Here is a 19,366-nt window from a genome sequence, read left to right as displayed (position 1 = left end):
GGTGAAGAATCCAATCCTTCTCTGGCATGTCTACTGTACACTAACTTGCCTTCGTTTCTTCTTGGTTATGCCTGAAGAGAGGGTTGACGCTAAGCTGTGTTGCGTGTTTTTATTGCTGAGAATAGCATTTGATTTGCCCAATATCCCCCAAAGCAACAAGTGTTGACAGTTAAAACTCCACATGCTTTCACCTATTCCAAGTCTGGTCCAGGTTCCATGGAGACTTGCTATCAAGCTAAGTCCTGCATTAACTGCCGTTCACTGCTCATTAGGGGCTAGCCATAAACCTGTTATGAGAGGAAGTCACCTGAGGTAGCAGTCTGATAGGGAATCATTTTGATAAAGTCTTTTATTCCTTATTTCTTAAAGTAGTTTCTTAAGTAGTATAACTTTCATGCTTATTATGTGTAAATTGTGACAACTTGTTTTCTAGTTCCTGCTGTTTAACACAGAGGTGGTAAATGTCTTAGTTTCGAGGACAGCCAAGTACACGTTGCACAAACTGTCTGCACTCTGAAAACTGACCCTCTTGAGCGTAGACATAATAAAGATAACCACCGTCCAATGTATCCTTGTGTGTGTATAATAAAATGACTGAGCTGCAGAGAAATTGTTGAAGATCCTAGGAGCAATGCTGGTGATAGGTTGCTCTTAGTTTTCTTCCCTTTTGTGGCAAAAGTTCTATAAACTGCTCACTACCGTCTGAGTCTCGTTTGTTGCCTTTACCGTCATTATTTAGTCAATTTAAGTGTCCTGAACCTGACAGTCAAACATTTTAACAAACACCGTCATTTAAAAGTAGCATCTCTGAGATGAGTGCTGCTTCCAGCAGTCTGAGATGTGTTGGAGGACGGCGGTGTGGGACTCACTTTCAGAGTGGAACCCTTGGGCCGATCAGTCGCTGTCTTCGCTTCACGAAGCGCTCCCTGTTCCTCACCAGGGTCCCGATTTTGATGATGTCACACGCCATGTCATCCTGTAATATCCGCACCGCCTGGAAGCGAAAAAACAGGGATGAAGAGAGAAACAAAAGCCCAAAATAATCAGAACGACTCCGTCAGCTCAGCTGTTGTGTTGGCACTGCCTTCACCAAGCATCACAGGTTTCTAAAAGCAAAACCAACCCCCCTTCAGAAACTACATCTACATACCTCACGCAGGATGGGGATCTAGGGTTGGCTACATCTTTAATCGTACAGGTACCTGAAGTGGTGTGTGTATGTAATGATCAGAGTCTTTATCGATACTGTTCTATTATTTGCTGGAAAGACTAGATGCCAAATTCTGAATCTTAACAGAACTATTATTGCTTTTATTGTAAAAAACTGAGCATGTGCCTGTTTGATTTCTTCGGTCTCTGACGCCGTGCTGGTTTAACGTGCTCTAAGAGCCATTTTCCAGTGGGGAGACTAGTATTTACCTCTGGCTTTCCAGTTTGCGCACATATCTATTTTCAGACAAAACGTTCTATGATGTACTAGCCTCGACAGCAGCATTGATAAGCTCGACCCTTATGGATTTGAGGAATTTGGAATCGGGTCTCGAGAGATGTCATGTGCTGCAAAAACCTTCTTTTAGGGGTGGGTAGGAGACAGAAAGTGCCCCACCCCCCCCCCCAACCCTACATGACAGCAGTGCCTGGGATCAGGACCTGTTCGAACGGGACGCTCCTGGCCAGCAGCTTGATGAGGTCTCTGGCTCTCACGATGGCGTACGGTCAAAGTTTTCTTAGTGGTGCACACCGTGATGCTTCCCTCTATCAGGTCCAGAGAGGCTTTGATGTTCTGAAAAGAGCAAAAGATATCCAGATTACTTTTAAGTAGCATTGTTTAAACACTGAGGTGTAAGTCATTTCCCCACCTTGGTTCGCCTGGTCTCCCTGTGTAATAATGCTTGTATAACCTCAACCCTGCTATACGCAATCCAGTTATCATTTCCTTCAGGAGAACCCAGCTATCAGACACGCATGCTGCTAACATGTATAACTTGTTATGAGTTTTAAGACAAAAGAAACGACTGAAATGTCCCAGGAATGTATCGGATGACATAGAACGATGATGCCTCGGTACTTACCGACTCTCCTAAAGCCTTCTCCACGAGCGGCCAGCACTCCTTCAGGTAGGCCTCTCTGTATTTGGGAAGAGGGTTGCAAAGCTGCTCTCCTCCAGAAGACCCCGGGGTTGTCATCTTTGGTGAAAGCCGCCTCTTTCCATCCCTCGGAACAGACAGCAGTTCAGACTCGTCCGCTGCAGGACACAGAACCACGGGAGGGTTAGACGAGCCAACTCAACCCCGTCCATGTCCCCCATCACTTCCACTACTGGCCTGTGGCTGTTTTAAGACTGAATGTGTCTTAGCTGTGGCACATGGTCTTTACATGGCAGCTACTCCAGAACCCAGAGCCTTGGTACAAGGCACTTACAGCTTCAAGACAAACATGGACAGAAAAAGATGTTTCCTAACTTTATGAGTTATCTGGCTTAGCGACATTGCAGGGGAAAGGAAACATGAATTACTGGGTACTATGCAACAACCTGCGTGTTCCCACTGCTGGGCATGGCGCAGTATCTGACGGTGCGTTCACGTACAAGCGAAGAGCACAGGGCTAACGTCTGTTCTAGCATCACTGCAGTGCCTCGGGCATGCTGGGAATTACACTTCTGGGGGGGGACAGGAATACTAATAACATAATATCACGTAAATGTAAAATGTTAGGTTGCTGTTGTTTCCCGTAGGGTGGACTCCAAACGAAGCCAAATAGGGTAAAAAGGGTTTTAAACACGACAGCTCACTTGTTAGCTCACTTGTTAGCTTAAGGCTAACGTTAGCTCATGTTTGCATTACACGCCAATTAGACGAGGAACTACCGAGCTTTACCGTGAATGGGCCGCTGATGGTAAAATAATGGTGTCTAACTCGGCAGCAGCCGTTACATACCTAGGCTTTTAGTCTTTTTCCCTGTTTGTGGTTCACTCACGCCGCCTCCCGTCGTGGAGGACGCCATTGTTGTTGGAGGAACGGCTTCTTCTTCCGGTGTGGAGTTCACCGGCGGCCTTCATCCTCAGTGTTGGCGTGACCGCCATCTTGTGGAATTAGCTAGCTAGCATTAACCTCACCAGTCCTGCCCTCTGAAGCCAGACCAACACCTCCTGACCTCACTCCAGTCTGGTTTTCACTCGCACCTCTTTCCATTCAACGTAGTCCCAGTGTCACTTCCCCCTCCTCTTTTTCCAGTGTCTCCCTCTCATGTCCTAATCCCAGTGCTACTGCCACTCTTTGATCCCCCTTCTGATTTTAAGAGACTAATATGTGCATCTGATTTTTTTTTTTTTTTAAATATCTTTTTTTAAAGCCATTTGGCTAGCGTGTCCACTCTCTCATCAGAATCGCCATGTGAGCAGGAACCTTAAGGAATGGGTTTTTGGGGGGGTTATTCTATTGTATTTCCACAGGTAAATAAATCATTTGGGTTTTCCCACAGGAAAATTGAAACATTGCCGCTGAACACAACAGTATAGGGCCATTCGTGACCTTTCCTCATGGGTGTATACCTGTGTATCACATACAATACACCACGTAACAAAAAGCCTATACCCTTAGAAGACAACTATTAGTATTATGTAAGCATTTCCTTATTCTCGTTAGGCCCGTGGCGGAGGCCCCTGTATTCCCCCCTCACGTGTTTTCTGGAAGGTGTTTCACTAGTTGAAGCTGGAGTACATACGGTGGGGAGAACAAGTATCTGATCCACTGCTGATTCTTCCAAAGCATGTAGAGGTCTGGGATTTTTAGCATAGGTACACTTCAACTGTGAGACGCGGTAAAAAAGAAATCACATTGCACGATTTTTAAATAATTGGCATTACTGTCATGCAATAAAACGGCTAATCATTTTAAAAGAAATTCCCCAATAAGGCTTATATCCAAATTCTCCCCAACTGGACATGTCCAATCAGTAAAGTGACCCGACAATGAGGAGAAATGACTGACACTGGGCACCAAGTCTACAGCTCTCTCATGTTAGCATGCGGCTACTTAATATTTAGCGCTAGCGTGTGGAGTTTAAATGTTCTCCCCGTGTTTGAGGGGATTTCCCTTCCTCCCACCATTAAAGACATCAAACTAAATCAATCTGATTCAGTGAAAATAGGCTAACCAATCTCCTGGGACACCATTTTGCCTTTTAGCCCAGCTTAAAATGGATCTATATCCCAGTGACCCTGTTGGTCTTATATACCTCTGAGTTGAATCCAGAAGAAATGCACTTTAATGAATTAGGATTTACAAAGGGTTAAGGGTTAAATTACCAGCAGACAGGTAGTTTTTCAGCCTATACGGGGCGGAACAACAAGCTGTGAACACAAGACTGACCTTATAAAGTTTATATTTGTTTTGCATATGAAGGTGAAGGCATGTCCCACCCTCCTCTACCTCCGATTGGATTACCCGGGTATTCTCACCCTAACGAAGCCGACTCCTCATGGCTAAACCGAGCCAACCAACCACTGAGCCACTAAAGTCATCCTGCTACATCCACCTTGAAAGGGACATTATGTGAAACATTTTAATAAGATGCTTAGTTTCTGTCCCGTCTGTCTCGCTAATTACAGTTAACGATCTCCATGATCATCATCACACACACACACTCACAGATGGTGTTCCAAACACTTTATTGCAGCCGTAGTCGCTCATAGTAAGTCATGATTGCTTTGGTTGCACTCACTGAGAGTACGGTTACGCCCAAAAAGCCGATTAGCCCGGCCACGATGGAGATCATATGCTCCGGCCCTGCAAACAAACGGACACAGGTCATTTCATTAACTCTGGATTCTGAGGCACATACACACCTCCCACGGAGTTACAAAAAAACAACTGTAGGTTAGGTCAATCATTTAAATTAGTGAAAATAATGTCAAAACATAACATATAGCTAAAGAGGCAGTGAAGGCTAGTGATGCAGTCCATTTGGATTCTGATACTTTAAAACGCGACCGAGACATAAACTCACAGTAAGACTGGGGGGCCGCTGACGTCCCCCTCCTGTTGACCACCAGGGTCCAGCAGACACTACAGCAGCTCGGGTCCTGTCTGGGTCCCTCGGGCTCCCTCTTCGGGACCTCTTGGAGCGCTGCCGACTGCTGCAACGCTGTCACAACACCAGGCTCAGTTGGGGATTCTCACTCCTTTACATGTATTTGGCAGATTTCAGGTTTTTTTCAATATGAAGACTGTGTTTAATATCATTTAAAGGGCCCCCCCACGTCAAGTTATAGTGCACTAAAAAGGCCTGGCAATGCAACACTTACATTTTTATTCATTGCACTTTGAAAACTATTACTCATTGTCCGTAGTGTCTTTGTGTGTAGGCCTACGTAGTGTTTCTGCTTGTAATATTGTTTTGGTTGTTGTACAGTACGTTTCTCAGCGGTTTTCTGTTTTTTTTGCTGCACCTGAGTGGCCCCACTTGGATAAAAGATTTATAGAATGGCCTTCGTTTACCTTGTGCAGTCTTCATCATGTCCACAGATGTTGGCCAAGCAGTGCATGTAGATGGGCAACCCTTTGGGCATGGAGAAACATCTGGATGGAGAACCTGCTGTTCTGGGCCCGGCCGTTCACAGAGAGCCACCGGAACGTGGTGTCAACAGCACAGCTGGGAACCAGAGAGGACAACATTAAACATCCCTATCAGTTCAATTAATATTACACGCTCAACTGAAAGGAAATATCTATTAATATTTATCTGGTCATGTAGCACTAAGGGAGGGAGAGAAAGACTCTGGCTTGATTGTAACTATTTCGAAGTAATCTCAACCATCCAGGGTGGTGCTAAGCCCCCGATAGCACAGCAGAAAGGGGCAGGGACATCCGGATGTACATTGGTTGAGTCCGCCTACATTTCCACCTACCCATCCTGAAGAAGAACACCCTGGACTGTGTCCTGGGGTCGGGTCTCTCAGTGGCCCAGCAGGATTCCACCTGCAGGAGCACGTCTGAAGCAAACGAGTTGTTGGTCTGCAGGGCCACCTGGAGAACAGCGTGTCCTCAGGGCCCAGGGTGATGGTGTCCCTGTAGGGTCTGTGTACGACTCATCTGCGTACAGGGTCATGGTCAGCCTAGCTGCAGGGAGGAGTTCACCGCCACCAGGGAGACGGAGGAGAGCCTACAACCAAGAAAGGACCGTTTTAGACGTTTTGGCTCTGAACTAGTTAACAATGCTTTCTTTTTTTAATTCAGGCAGAGACAAAATATAGACCTTCCACTCACCACTCCACATCCACGCCGACTTGAGCGTTGCGAACATAATGTCGGGGTAGACGCACTTCCAGACGACTTTTAGATCCGGCGGGTGATGGCTTGGTCGATGAGGTCACAGTCAGAGTGTTTAGGAACTGGATGTGGGTTTTGTTCACCTGGAGAAACACCGTTTGCAGTTATGTTAACTCAATTGTCCCACTTCAAAGAGCAGAATAGACTAAGAAACTGAATACACTTGGGTTTCTCCTGCCAATTTGGTTTAGTTTCTTATAGTTTTAGGGTTTCATATTGAAGATATCTTGTTATGGATGAAAATTGAACACGATTCTGATCTAAATGTCAGCAGGATTGGAGAAAAAACTACCTGCCTGATTACCACGAAACTTAGTGGAGGGTGCAACAGGGGCCAAAGATTCACGGGGCGGATACACGTGTTATTGTCCACTTTCGTTAACATTGTGAGATAGAGCGTTTGTGCTGCACCTATATGGTGATGGAGTAATCGGGGCTAGTTATTGGCAGAGGTCTGTGCTCTCTGAGTTCCCTTCTAGTTTGTGTACATGTTAAACACCATAAACACTTTAACCACTTTGGTCCCCCCCCCTTCAGGTTAGCAGAAGTGTCCATTACATTCCATTATGCAAGGTTGTCGGATCAGGTAGTGGACAGCTCTGCTTCCCACCATAGGGGGACCGAAGGGGGAAAAGGGCTTTAGTGTTGCTTTAAGAAGCCCATGATGCCAATGATTACATCACTTAGAGAGATATAACATTTATTTTCCTGTAAGAATGAGAATAATCGGCATTACCTCCACTATTCTGACCGTTAGTGGCTTTTTAGTACAAAAAAAATAGGACATTTCACAGCCAATTTTAAAAACGGATGCCATGTCCAATTTTTCTCTGGATGTCTCACTCCCTTGCTGCCGTTTATGGAACATGTAGCTGTTAAGTGTTAAATGAGCACATAGAATTTCATCAGTGACTTTACCTAGTATGTAAAAAAACCTTGTTGGGTGCATAGGGCAAATCTACTGTATCCTATTTAGTGATAATACAAGGCTCTTATGAATTCTGTTCCCATTCCTTCAGGTCTCAGTGGTTCCCTGCATATCTGCACAGAATCTTTCCATCACTTCGTAATGAAATGTCTTCATCAGCTCGATCGACCACTCACCCGCCTCTCGGTTCCACATTCAGAGGCTTTTCGGGAGATGCGGAAGTGGTAGAACATCTCACTCTCTTCCCAGTGCACGAGCCGTTGTTCAGCCTCACATCTAACTTCCCCCCGATGGAAGAGGTCAGGTAGGGTTTGGCTAACCCCCCGTCAGTTTACCCAGACAGTGACTGAAAAGTCCTTTTTCTGTTTCAAAAAAAGGGTCAGAGTCAAGGAATCACACTTGCAGACTCTAATAATACAGTAGTAGTGATCTTCATTTAAAAAAAAGGAACATCCATTGTAACTGCATGCTAAAGCTAAAGTGGAATCTCCTTAACATGGAGAAGGGGGCTAGAAACTCATGCAAAACCTCATTCTGGTTAACTTGTTGGTAACCTCTACAGCCTATAATGAGGCCCCTGTCTGCAGTGCTCATTATAAAGAAGCTTTAGTATCATATCGCTGAGGTCCAATAATACTAAATGAGATCAATTCTTAGAACACAGGTTTAACAGGACAAGAGTTTACCGTTGCAGATTGGATGTGACGCCACAGGAGGCCCGATGACGGAGCTCACATCGTAGTAGCCATGTTGGCACAAACAGGCGTAGGAGCCCAGGGTGTTGATGCACAGAGAGTTAGGAGGACACAACGTTGGCTCGGAGGAAGCACACAGATCAGAACCTGAAGTCCAGTCGAGGGAATCAAAACAAGATCATTAGCTTCAAGTGTCTGGAAGACTTTCCACTGAACAAGTCGAGCTGATTTTATGGATCACCCACCTTCCCAATGAATGAGCCCATCTGTGACCGCCATGAGGTCTGTATTCAGGGAGTGAACGTAGTCCAGCTGATCTTCAACAGGCAGGGGCACGTCTTCCTCAGTTTGGATGCGTCAAAGGATATAAACAGAATGTCCGTTTTGTTTGGCTCGCCTGCGGGTTCAATGGCAACCAGCTCAACGCGGGCTGGCAGATGAAAGTCATTTAACATCTCCTGTAGCTGTAACACACATGGACACACACACATGCTTTGGGCTGAATGCTAAAATCAGCTGCTAACATGCTTACAATGCCAACATTCTGATATTTAGTCGGTATAATAAGCGTGTTAGCATTTCTCCATATAGCAGTAAAACACATAGTACAGCTGAGGCTGATGGGAATGTTATGAGTTTGCAGCTATATGATCATAAACAAGTATTTGACAACATTTTGACCTGATAGTGGGACTGAAAATGTAGTTATTACAATTCATCTTTCGGCTACCTGTACATTTTTGTACAATATTTCACTGCAAACCATCCAATTGTTGAGTTGTTTCAGCCTGGACCAAAGATACGTCAGTATTGTTTTTGTGTATAAAAAGAGAATTGTGTGTGGTATTTAGCATTAAAAAATATTTCCAGTTTTTACAAATTCATTATAAAAGATTCTAGACTGTAAGTTGTAATGCTGTCTTGACATGTAAGTATTACCGGGCTTGTTGGTGAATTGTTTAAGTTGTTGGACAGGTTGTTTTTGAGAAAGGTCTTCTCAGTTACCTCAAACTTCTGCTTATTAAAAAGCAAATGTGTCACCAAAAAGAAACGTGCACTGCCTGGATCTCAGATGAAATCATGCCCACACAGCACTGTCTAAAGTTAGGATGAAAACTGGACATGCAGCCTGGGGTCACTGATGGGAACCACCTTATCTTGAAGAGTCTTCCCCATTTCAGCTCTGGGTTCCGACGTGTCATCCAGTAGATCCTCCGGCAGGGACCAGGGCACGACCATTGTGAGAGCCATGCTGAGAGGATCTACGGCGGCTCTACAGACGCCCCAAAAGCAGAAGCACAGTGGGTTAGGGTTCACCTTGAAAAGGTTATTATCAACAAAACAAGGAGATTAGAAAAAGGATCAGGCCTACACTGGAGAAACGGTTACTGTCTGGTCATTTCTGTACTTTTTATTCTATTTCTTGGAAGTGATGTCGGAACAACAGGCAGCTGTTTTCCACTGTCACACATGTTGAGTGGACTGTCAGATTAAACTAGTGACGCCCAAACCAAAACCCCAAATCTACAGCCGTCGGGCGGACTCTTTATGGTTCTGGGGGGCTTTATGCAGCGTGATGTAGCCAACGTAACTGGCATGAGCAGAGGGTTAACTTTAACCCTCTTAATGCTACCTCAGACTGACCTTGGTCCAGAGGAGATCCAGAAGCCCTCCCAAAGAGCTTCAAGGATGAATTAGCTCCCTCAAAACACACACGAGACCGTTCAGACTCCCACTGTCCGTCACATTCCTCCCACACGTCGAGGGTGTAGGTCGTCCCGTCCTCCAGCCCTGGCAGAGGCAGCTGTGTGTCAGTCACCCGGCTGCTCCGGAGGGTGGTGCCGTTCTCCAGGGACAGTTCATATACAAAGGCAACACCAGGCTGGTGCGTGGTGCGGGGTTTCCACGGGCGCTCGAGTCTTTGGAGTGGTACCTGAGCTCAGAAACCCCCAGAGGTCCTGGGTACACACAGAGTCAGGCCATATATTAATAACCAGTCTGTGTGTCATCTCATCCGTGTCTACATTACCTGTGTGTGCTGCAACTGTCTCGGCATTCATGAGCACGCCGTCTCCACACAGCGCCTCCACCCTAGTCTGGTGCTGTTGGCAGGGCTGCAGCCCCCTCACAGTGAAGCTGGTGAAGAGCGTGGTGCCCTGCAGCGCCCCCTCGTGGTACACCCTGAACATGGAGATGGACGAGGGTTGTTGCGGGCGTCCCAGCTCAGGGTGTAGTTGTCGGGGCCGTACGATGTCTGACACAAGGCCTCGATGTTGGAGTGACCTGAGGAGTAGAGACAGGATGAGGTCTTGCACTGTGGGCTTTTCTAAAAAGGAACACATCGGCAGGGTGAAGACAAAAAACACCTTTAGGGTTTTTACAGGAGCGGCCTGTCATATTTGCTCAGATTGCATGTTCATATGCTACTCTGGTGTAGTTTTCTATTCTTTAATGCAATGCCCCGTTCCCCCAGCAGGGATCACTAAGTTTCACTTAAAATCGCTTCTCTTTCTAATTGGAGTCTCATTTTTTTGGCATTACTGTGTAGCCAACCACTGCTAGAAGCTACCGGATCAAAGAAGGCTGTTCTGGCAAAAGCACTGAGCATTTAATTTCTCATCATCACGAACTTAGTTTGTAAGCTCTGGGAAATATTGCCTGTAAAATGGATTAAAAAAAAGAAAGAAAAGAAAATCCTTTTGGACTTCATAAATGAAACAGTAACCATATCTTAATTTCTGTACTTTGTGTGTAGTTTTCTGGCTCTGTGTGTATTTTTATGTATAATAGGTTCAAATGGATAAATGCATGATGGGCCATCTAGTCTCACCGGAGTTGCCCTCGTTCAGGACCATCTGGCTGTAGCGGGACTCTATCCCCGCCTGGCAGACCGTCTGCAGGCCAAACCGAACTCTGGTGCAGGGCTCCAGGTCGGACAGGACGAACACAAAGGTGTCCTCCTTGTGCCAGAAGAGCACCTCCTCTGTGATCTGGTCGGTGCCGCTGAGGTAGAAGGCGGTGAGTAGGAAGAAGGAGAACTTGCAGTTCTCAGGGTAGTCCCAGGCCAGCGACATGCTGCTGCTGTTCCATAACGTCACCCCAAAGTCCATGGGAATGTCTGGGTCTGGCCGAAAAAGGAGAAGAATTGGTAAAGCATTTAAACCTGCATTCACACATTCCTTTTGGTAACACAAGACTTATAACATAATATCACCTTTCAATAAACGGAACAGTTGCTTATTTACATGAAATGGCTTTGTTTTTTGTAACCTGTGTACTCTTGTGTTGGGTGGCTGCTAATCCACCCCACCAACAGTCGTACCAGTAATAGTGGAGAGGCAGGTGAGGTGCGGGTGGCTGCTAATCCACCCCACCAACAGTCGTACCAGTAATAGTGGAGAGGCAGGTGAAGGTGCGGGTGGCTGCTAATCCACCCCACCAACAGTCGTACCAGTAATAGCGGAGAGGCAGGTGAAGGTGCGGGTGGCTGCTAATCCACCCCACCAAGTCGTACCAGTAATAGCGGAGAGGCAGGTGAAGGTGCGGGTGGCTGCTAATCCACCCCACCAACAGTCGTACCAGTAATAGCGGAGAGGCAGGTGAAGGTGCGGGTGGCTGCTAATCCACCCCACCAACAGTCGTACCAGTAATAGCGGAGAGGCAGGTGAAGGTGCGGGTGGCTGCTAATCCACCCACCAACAGTCGTACCAGTAATAGCGGAGAGGCAGGTGAAGGTGCGGGTGGCTGCTAATCCACCACCAACAGTCGTACCAGTAATAGCGGAGAGGCAGGTGAAGGTGTGGTGGCTGCGGGCTCCACACAGGCCACGTAGCGGCTGCAGGAGTCCAGAGCGGTGAAGTGGTAGAGGCAGTCGGTGGTGGTGTCCGTGCTCAGAGTTTTATAGGAGCCCATGTTAGCGTGATACAGGGTCACCGTGTGGCTTCTGCTGACTGCTGGGTGCCGGGCCACCCAGGAGACCTGCAACGTGGAGGTGGTCCTGGACTCCAGCCTGACTGGGAGATGCATAGTGTAGCCTAGGAGAAGCAAAACTGGAGTTTCAGTCACACAAAGAAATAGAAATTTAAAGCATTATTAAACCATATAGGATTACTTCACTTGCATAGATGTGCTAAGCTAACTTCATTGCGGTCTAGATTGACATATATTGACATTCTGGCCTGAGAGGAGCGCTGGAGTTGCCCCCCCCCCCTCCCCCTGTGCTGCGCCATGTAAACGTGTGCGAGTGTGTATCTGATGAGCAGCCTCGGCCACAGTGTGTGAATGGTTCCTGTTCTACATAAATAGGGCTTTGATTGGTCATCGAGACTAGAAAAGCGCTATTAAAAAAAAATAACTGCATTTTGACAAAGAACATTTTTTCTTATTTACGACATTATTCATTCACAAAGAAATTGGTCTCCATGAAAAGGTTGGATTTTTCCTAATTTTTTGTAATTAAGGCTTTAAGGTTACTTTTCCATATATGATTTTTATTTCCGTGTTTTAGTCAACTTTAGCAAAGCAGGGTTCATAAACCTATGAGCAGCACTGTAGCTTTGATTTCTAACATTAAAAGTGTATGTAGGCTTGGGCTTCCCACAGTTAACCCTCATGTTGTCCCCATGTTGTCCCCATGTTGTCCCCATGTTGTCCTATATCAAATGTTCTTTTTAATTCCCCAAAATAACATGATTGATTCCACCCAACGCTCTTTGCCAAGTACACATCTCTACTTTCATTAATTTTGGGGCGTCTTATTCCATTTTATAGCATTTGAAAAAAACAACTGAAGTGGTTTTGAAATAGTATTGAGTAAAATTTGACATATTTTAGTCTGTGATTATATTAAAAGACCGATGATGGGAATCACTGGACCGCCGACTGCAGGGACAATGGCTGCGTACTCGGGCGATAGAAGAGCAAGGGAACGGAGGAACGGAGGAGAAATATCTAAATCTAACTGTCTCTGACCAACATCAGCAATACCAGCAATGTTAACCCTGAGCCTGAACTCTAAAAGGAGGGCAGGGCAACATCTGAGTTCAAAAAGAGGAACGCACATGAACAGATAACCTCACCGAATGCCAGGAAGAAGTTCTCATCCTGGTGGAAGAACACGGTGCCATTTTCACAGGAAAACACTTCATCGGGACTCATCATCTCCAGGAAGTCCTGAAGAAGACGTTCCAGGGGTCGTCAACGAAAGCCAAAGCAAGATGGAAGTATATTGGAATTTCATCCGTTATAGGAGAAGTACCTTGGTGACACTTGCTGGTTGCTTTAGGGTTTCTGGAGGCCTCGGATCTTAGTGAATTTTGTACCTTAGATAGATTTTGTTTAACATTTTATAACTATTGATTTTAAGTGGGCAACAAAATGAACATTTATAAAAAAAAAAAAAAAAAAAACGATGCTTACGTGGGTCAACTCTTAGAGTCCATGCCTGAACAGAGCCTCCATACTGTAGCGTGAGCTTGTTCTCAACAACTGGGGACACCGTCAGGGAGGTCACTTTCCCCCCCTTACTGATGAGCTTTAGGGACGTCTCATTGAGCCACAGGTTTCCATTTAACCTAGAGGATGGAGAAGAAGGAAGCCTCGGTACCAGGGCCTGGAGTCACCGACCAGTCACTGGGGCTAGGGGATCTGAAAATCTACTAGTCACAGATCTTGGTAAGAATACACATTTAAGTGCTGCTTGCCGATTCGCCAACTTGGTTCAGGTTCTCTCTGAATCTTGCTCATCTTGTCTTATTTAAGTCTGCCTCGTCACCCCAGTAAACGCCAAAGGTTATAGCTTGAATCCAAAGAAAACAACTATGAAATCAGTCAATTCTAATTGGCTACCTGCCAACGTGGCAGATGGATTGACAGTCTCACCCGTCAAGTGCAAATTTCACCCACATTTGGCGCATGGTCAGGTGTTAATTTCAGGTCCTGGTGGTGCACTCCAGTTACACAAAGTCATTCCAAATCCTAAAATCTAAAAACCTGGCTCTTTGATCCTACCCTGCTTATCGCCACATGGACACATCGGGTTAAACACCAATCTCCATCCCTTGACCAGCAAGTCTCCAATTCATCCGGTACACTACGACAGCTCGTCCTAACTTTACTACAGAACCCAAAGTATGTGGACGTCACAGTCACTTTAGTGTACTTCCGGTCCTGGGCTGTTTTTCGTCTCTCAGCTGGGTCCCCTAGTTCAAATTGATATGCTACAGGTCTCAATGATACTTCCGACAATAGTGTGATCCACCTTTGGGACAACAATGAAGGAAAGACCATGTCAAATTTGAGAACGTGACAATGCCCCAGTGCACAAATGGAGACCCATACGCAACTGGTTCTGTGGGGAGGAACTGATTTAACATATGTGGGATTAACAGGACCGCCATCATCACACAGCCCTCACACACACACACACACACACACACACACACACATAAGTGGGAAACGGATGCCTGCCAGGATCCTGAATCTGGAAGAAGGCCTTCTTAGATGGGTGGAGGCTCCAGATGTAGTGATGTGGTGAATTTACCAGAAATATATTCTCAGTCACACAAATAATGTTCAGCTATATGTCCATCTTGGCTGTATGTTGGCAGAGAAACACTAAATTGTGTTTTTGGAAATTAAGTTGGGCCTGCGATCCTCTTCAAACATTACTCGATCAAATAATCGAGCAAAATTAAGAATTGTGGGAAATACTGTAGACCAGAGATCTTCCAGGAGCCCTAGGGGGGTCCTCAGAGTTACTGCAGGGGGGCCACCCAATTAGTATTATTTATTCAATTTTTTTTTAAAGATTTTTCAAAAATTAAAATGACTTCACATACAAATATAATAATGTTCTTTGTCCCCGAGGGCCATTCAAAATTAATTACCTTAAATCCAACATAATATTAGTAAATATAAAACAGCCTAGCCTACCTATATGGGTAATCTCATACCTATATAAGGGTATATGATTATGGTAATTAGCTTAGTATTCATGCACTAAAAGGTATGTTAACACATTATTCTAGACACAGCTTATTATGCAACTTCACTGACATACAGTAGGCCTACATGTAGTAGGGGCCCCACTCCATCTCTCTTCAGTAAAGGGGTCCGTTGAAGCCCCCTGCTGTAGACCCCCCCCCCCCCCCCCCCTTGTAGACCCCCTGTTGGAAACTACACGTGTCTAAGCCAGCTTTTCTTCTTCGTGTGTTACCTCTCCAGAGCCCCGTGCTTGCTCATCCAGCATAAGGAGAAGGAGATCTCGGCGGTGCGTCCTGCGGGAAAACCAGGCAGATACCTCCAAATGTGTCCCGGGCTGGGGTATCTTGACTCACAACAGGCCGGGGCCGGGGTTTTACTCACCAAACGATACGGTGTGACACACCAGTAGGAAAAAGATGACCGGGAACTCGGATTTCCTGAAATATAGAAGCTGATTAATGCGCGGAACTGGAGCCGGATCAGCGAAGGACCATCAAGACCATCAGACCCCCTGTCCCCTTACATTTTCGTCGGATTTCCATCAAAGGAAAGCATTGCGGGATTATTCAAGCCGTGGCTGGAAATGTCACCTGTCCGACGGCCTAATGAGTGACAGGTGTGCGCTGCCTTCACGTGCCGCTCGGAACTTCCTGAAGATAAATTCGTGTCATATATTATAGTCTCCAATACTAATAGGCTATAGACTCTTTTGTGTTATTATTGTGGTGTTCTCATGAATAAATTCCTTTTATAACTATTAATAAAGAATGTGTATTGCTTAACAGTTATTGGCAATAAGCTAAGATGTTGTCCATTCTTTCAACACCTTTGTTGCTTTTTTTCAATGTTTCTCACTTTCTTTTGACGTTTTTAACACTACGTAACACTAACTTATTAACTTTAGTTTTTCAATTATCTTATCTTTGGAATTTATGGTCAATAAACCTCATTTATAGGAAATTATGCCTAATGTTTGAGTTAGAAAAGCAGAAATTAGGAATTATTGAGACTAAAATTAAAGGAATGGATGTTGATGATAATCACAGACTGGAATATGTCAACTTTTACTCAACACTATTTCAAAAACACTTCCATTTGTTTTACAATGCTATAAAATAGAATAAGACCCAAAATTAATGAAAGTAGAGATTTGTACTTGGCAAAGAGCGTCATGTTATTTTGGGGAATTAAAAAGAAGACTGACATAGGACAACATGAGGACAACATGAGGCAACATGAAGGCAACATGAAGACAACATGAGGACAACATGAGGACAACATGAGGACAACATGACAACATGAGACAACATGAGGACAACATGAAGGCAACATGAGGACAACATGAAGGCAAAATGAAGACAACATGAAGGCAACATGAAGACAACATGAGGACAACATGAGGACAACATGAGGACAACATGACAACATGAAGACAACATGAGACAACATGAAGGCAACATGAGGACAACATGAAGGCAAAATGAAGACAACATGAAGACAACATGGAGACAACATGAGGACAACATGAAGGCAACATGAAGACAACATGAAGGCACATGAAGACAACATGAGGACAACATGAAGGCAACATGAAGACAACATGAGGACAACATGGAGACAACACGAGGACAACACGAGGGCAACACGAAGACAACACGAGGACAACACGAGGGCAACATGAGGATAACATGAGGACAACATGAAGACAACGTGAAGGCAACATGAAGACAACATGAGGACAACATGAGGACAACATGAAGACAACATGGAGACAACATGAGGACAAAATGAGGTCAACATGAAGACAACACGAGGACAACACAAGGACAACATGAGACAACATGAGGACAACATGAGGACAACATGAAGACAACATGAGGGCAACATGAGGAAAACATGAAGGCAACATGAATACAACATGAGGACAACATGAGGACAACATGGAGACAACATGAGGACAACATAAGGTCAACATGAAGACAACACGAGAACAACATGAGGACAACATGAGGACAACATGAGGGCAACATTAGGGCAACATGAGGACAACATGAGGACAACATGAAGACAACATGAGGACAACATGAGGACAACACAAAGACAACATGAGGACAACATGAGGACAACATGGAGACAACATGAGGACAACATGAAGACAACACGAGAACAACATGAGGACAACATGAGGACAACATGAGGACAACATGAAGACAACATGAGGACAAACATGAAGACAACATGAAGACAACATGGAGACAACATGAGGACAACATGAAGGCAACATGAAGACAACATGAGGACAACATGAAGACAACATGAGGACAACACGAGGACAACACGAGGGCAACACGAAGACAACACGAGGACAACACGAGGGCAACATGAGGATAACATGAGGACAACATGAGGACAACATGAAGACAACATGGAGACAACATGAGGACAAATGAGATCAACATGAAGACAACACGAGACAACACAAGGACAACATGAGACAACATGAGGACAACATGAGGACAACATGAAGGCAACATGAAGACAACATGAGGACAACATGAAGACAACATGAAGACAACATGAGATAACATGAGGACAACATGAAGGCAACATGAAGACAACATGAAGGACAACATGAAGACACATGACAACACGAGGACAACACGAGGGCAACACGAAGACAACACGAGGACAACATGAGGGCACATGAGGATAACATGAGGACAACATGAGGACAACATGAAGACAACATGGAGACAACATGAGGACAAAATGAGATCAACATGAAGACAACACGAGGACAACACAAGGACAACATGAAGACAACATGAGGACAACATGAGGACAACATGAAGGCAACATGAAGACAACATGAGGACAACATGAAGACAACATGAAGACAACATGGAGATAACATGAGGACAACATGAAGGCAACATGAAGACAACATGAGGACAACATGAAGACAACATGAGGACAACACGAGGACAACACGAGGGCAACACGAAGACAACACGAGGACAACATGAGGGCAACATGAGGATAACATGAGGACAACATGAAGACACATGAAGGCAACATGAAGACAACATGAGGACAACATGAGGACAACATGAAGACAACATGAGACAACATGAGGACAAAATGAGGTCAACATGAAGACAACACGAGGACAACACAAGGACAACATGAAGACAACATGAGGACAACATGAAGACAACATGAGGACAACATGAGGACAACATGGAGACAAACATGAGGACAACATAAGGTCAACATGAAGACAACACGAGAACAACATGAGGACACATGAGGACAACATGAGGGCAACATTAGGGCAACATGAGGACAACATGAGACAACATGAAGACAAACATGAGGACAACATGAAGACACATTAGGGCAACATGAGGGCAACATGAGGACAACATGAAGACAACATTAGGGCAACATGAGGGCAACATGAGGGCAACATGAGGACAACATAAGGTCAACATGAAGACAACACGAGAACCACATGAGGACAACATGAGGCAACATTAGGGCAACATGAGGACAACATGAGGACAACATGAAGACAAACATGAGGACAACATGAAGACAACATTAGGGCAACATGAGGGCAACATGAGGACAACATGAAGACAACATTAGGGCAACATGAGGACAACATGAAGACAACATTAGGGCAACATGAGGGCAACATGAGGACAACATGAAGACAACATTAGGGCAACATGAGGACAACATGAGGACAACATGAGGACAACATGAGGGGTAAAAACAAAAATCAGAACCTGATGTCCCTTTTAAAGAATGGTTGTGTATGTAATCCAGTTTCATAAGAATCCTTGTGTGTGTGTGTGTGTGTGTGTGTGTGCGTGTGTGTGTGTGTGCGTGTGTGTGTAATTGTGGAATATGAACTCCTCATAGGTTCTCATCGACCCCATTCAGAAAGAAGGCAGTGGCAGACCTGCCAATAACGCTGCAACATGTTAGCAGAGGTAGCCTTTCATGAAAAGGATAGAACTCTGGAGAATAAATATGGTTATGAAAGGGCATTATTATACACACAATATTACAGGACCAGTTCTATAAGCAACTTCATTTTAGACAGTAAATGTAGTAGGGCGTCCCTGATCTGTCTCTCTTTCAGTTAAGGGGTCCTTGGTTTAACAATGTTGAAGCCCCTTTCCTAAAGATATTAATAACTAATGCTGTGCCAGTGTTGGGAGCCCTTTCAGCGTGTGACCCTTCAAAATAAAGCAGCGTGTCCTTGTGTCCTCTGCTCACAAGGTTTTCAGCGTGGACACAGAGGAGCAGGGTCCCCTCTCAGATTGCTTGATGGATTTGAAGGTTTTGTGGGAAAAGTAAACATGATTTTGTGCTACATTTCTTTTCTTTCGTGCCCCTGTTTTGACTCCAAACTGTCT

At 45.0% G+C, this 19,366-nt stretch overlaps 1 long non-coding RNA gene and 1 pseudogene across 1 annotated transcript; both read right to left on the bottom strand.

The window, feature by feature from the left end:
• Positions 1-871: 871 nt before the first annotated feature.
• Positions 872-3,082, bottom strand: LOC116684653 (KRR1 small subunit processome component homolog; annotated as a pseudogene).
• A 10,153-nt stretch (positions 3,083-13,235) lies between these two features.
• LOC116684654 (uncharacterized) lies at positions 13,236-15,179 on the bottom strand. Its single transcript, XR_004330817.1, has 3 exons — positions 15,169-15,179; positions 13,371-13,525; positions 13,236-13,273 (listed from the first exon to the last, which is right to left on the bottom strand). It is a non-coding gene; the product is annotated as an uncharacterized LOC116684654 (long non-coding RNA).
• Between the last annotated feature and the right edge of the window lie 4,187 nt (positions 15,180-19,366).

Source organism: Etheostoma spectabile, unplaced genomic scaffold (assembly GCF_008692095.1).
Source record: "Etheostoma spectabile isolate EspeVRDwgs_2016 unplaced genomic scaffold, UIUC_Espe_1.0 scaffold00019385, whole genome shotgun sequence".
NCBI lineage: Eukaryota > Metazoa > Chordata > Actinopteri > Perciformes > Percidae > Etheostoma > Etheostoma spectabile.
The sequence above is the reverse complement of the archived record's forward strand: the minus strand, read 5'-3'. Positions and strand labels throughout refer to the sequence as shown.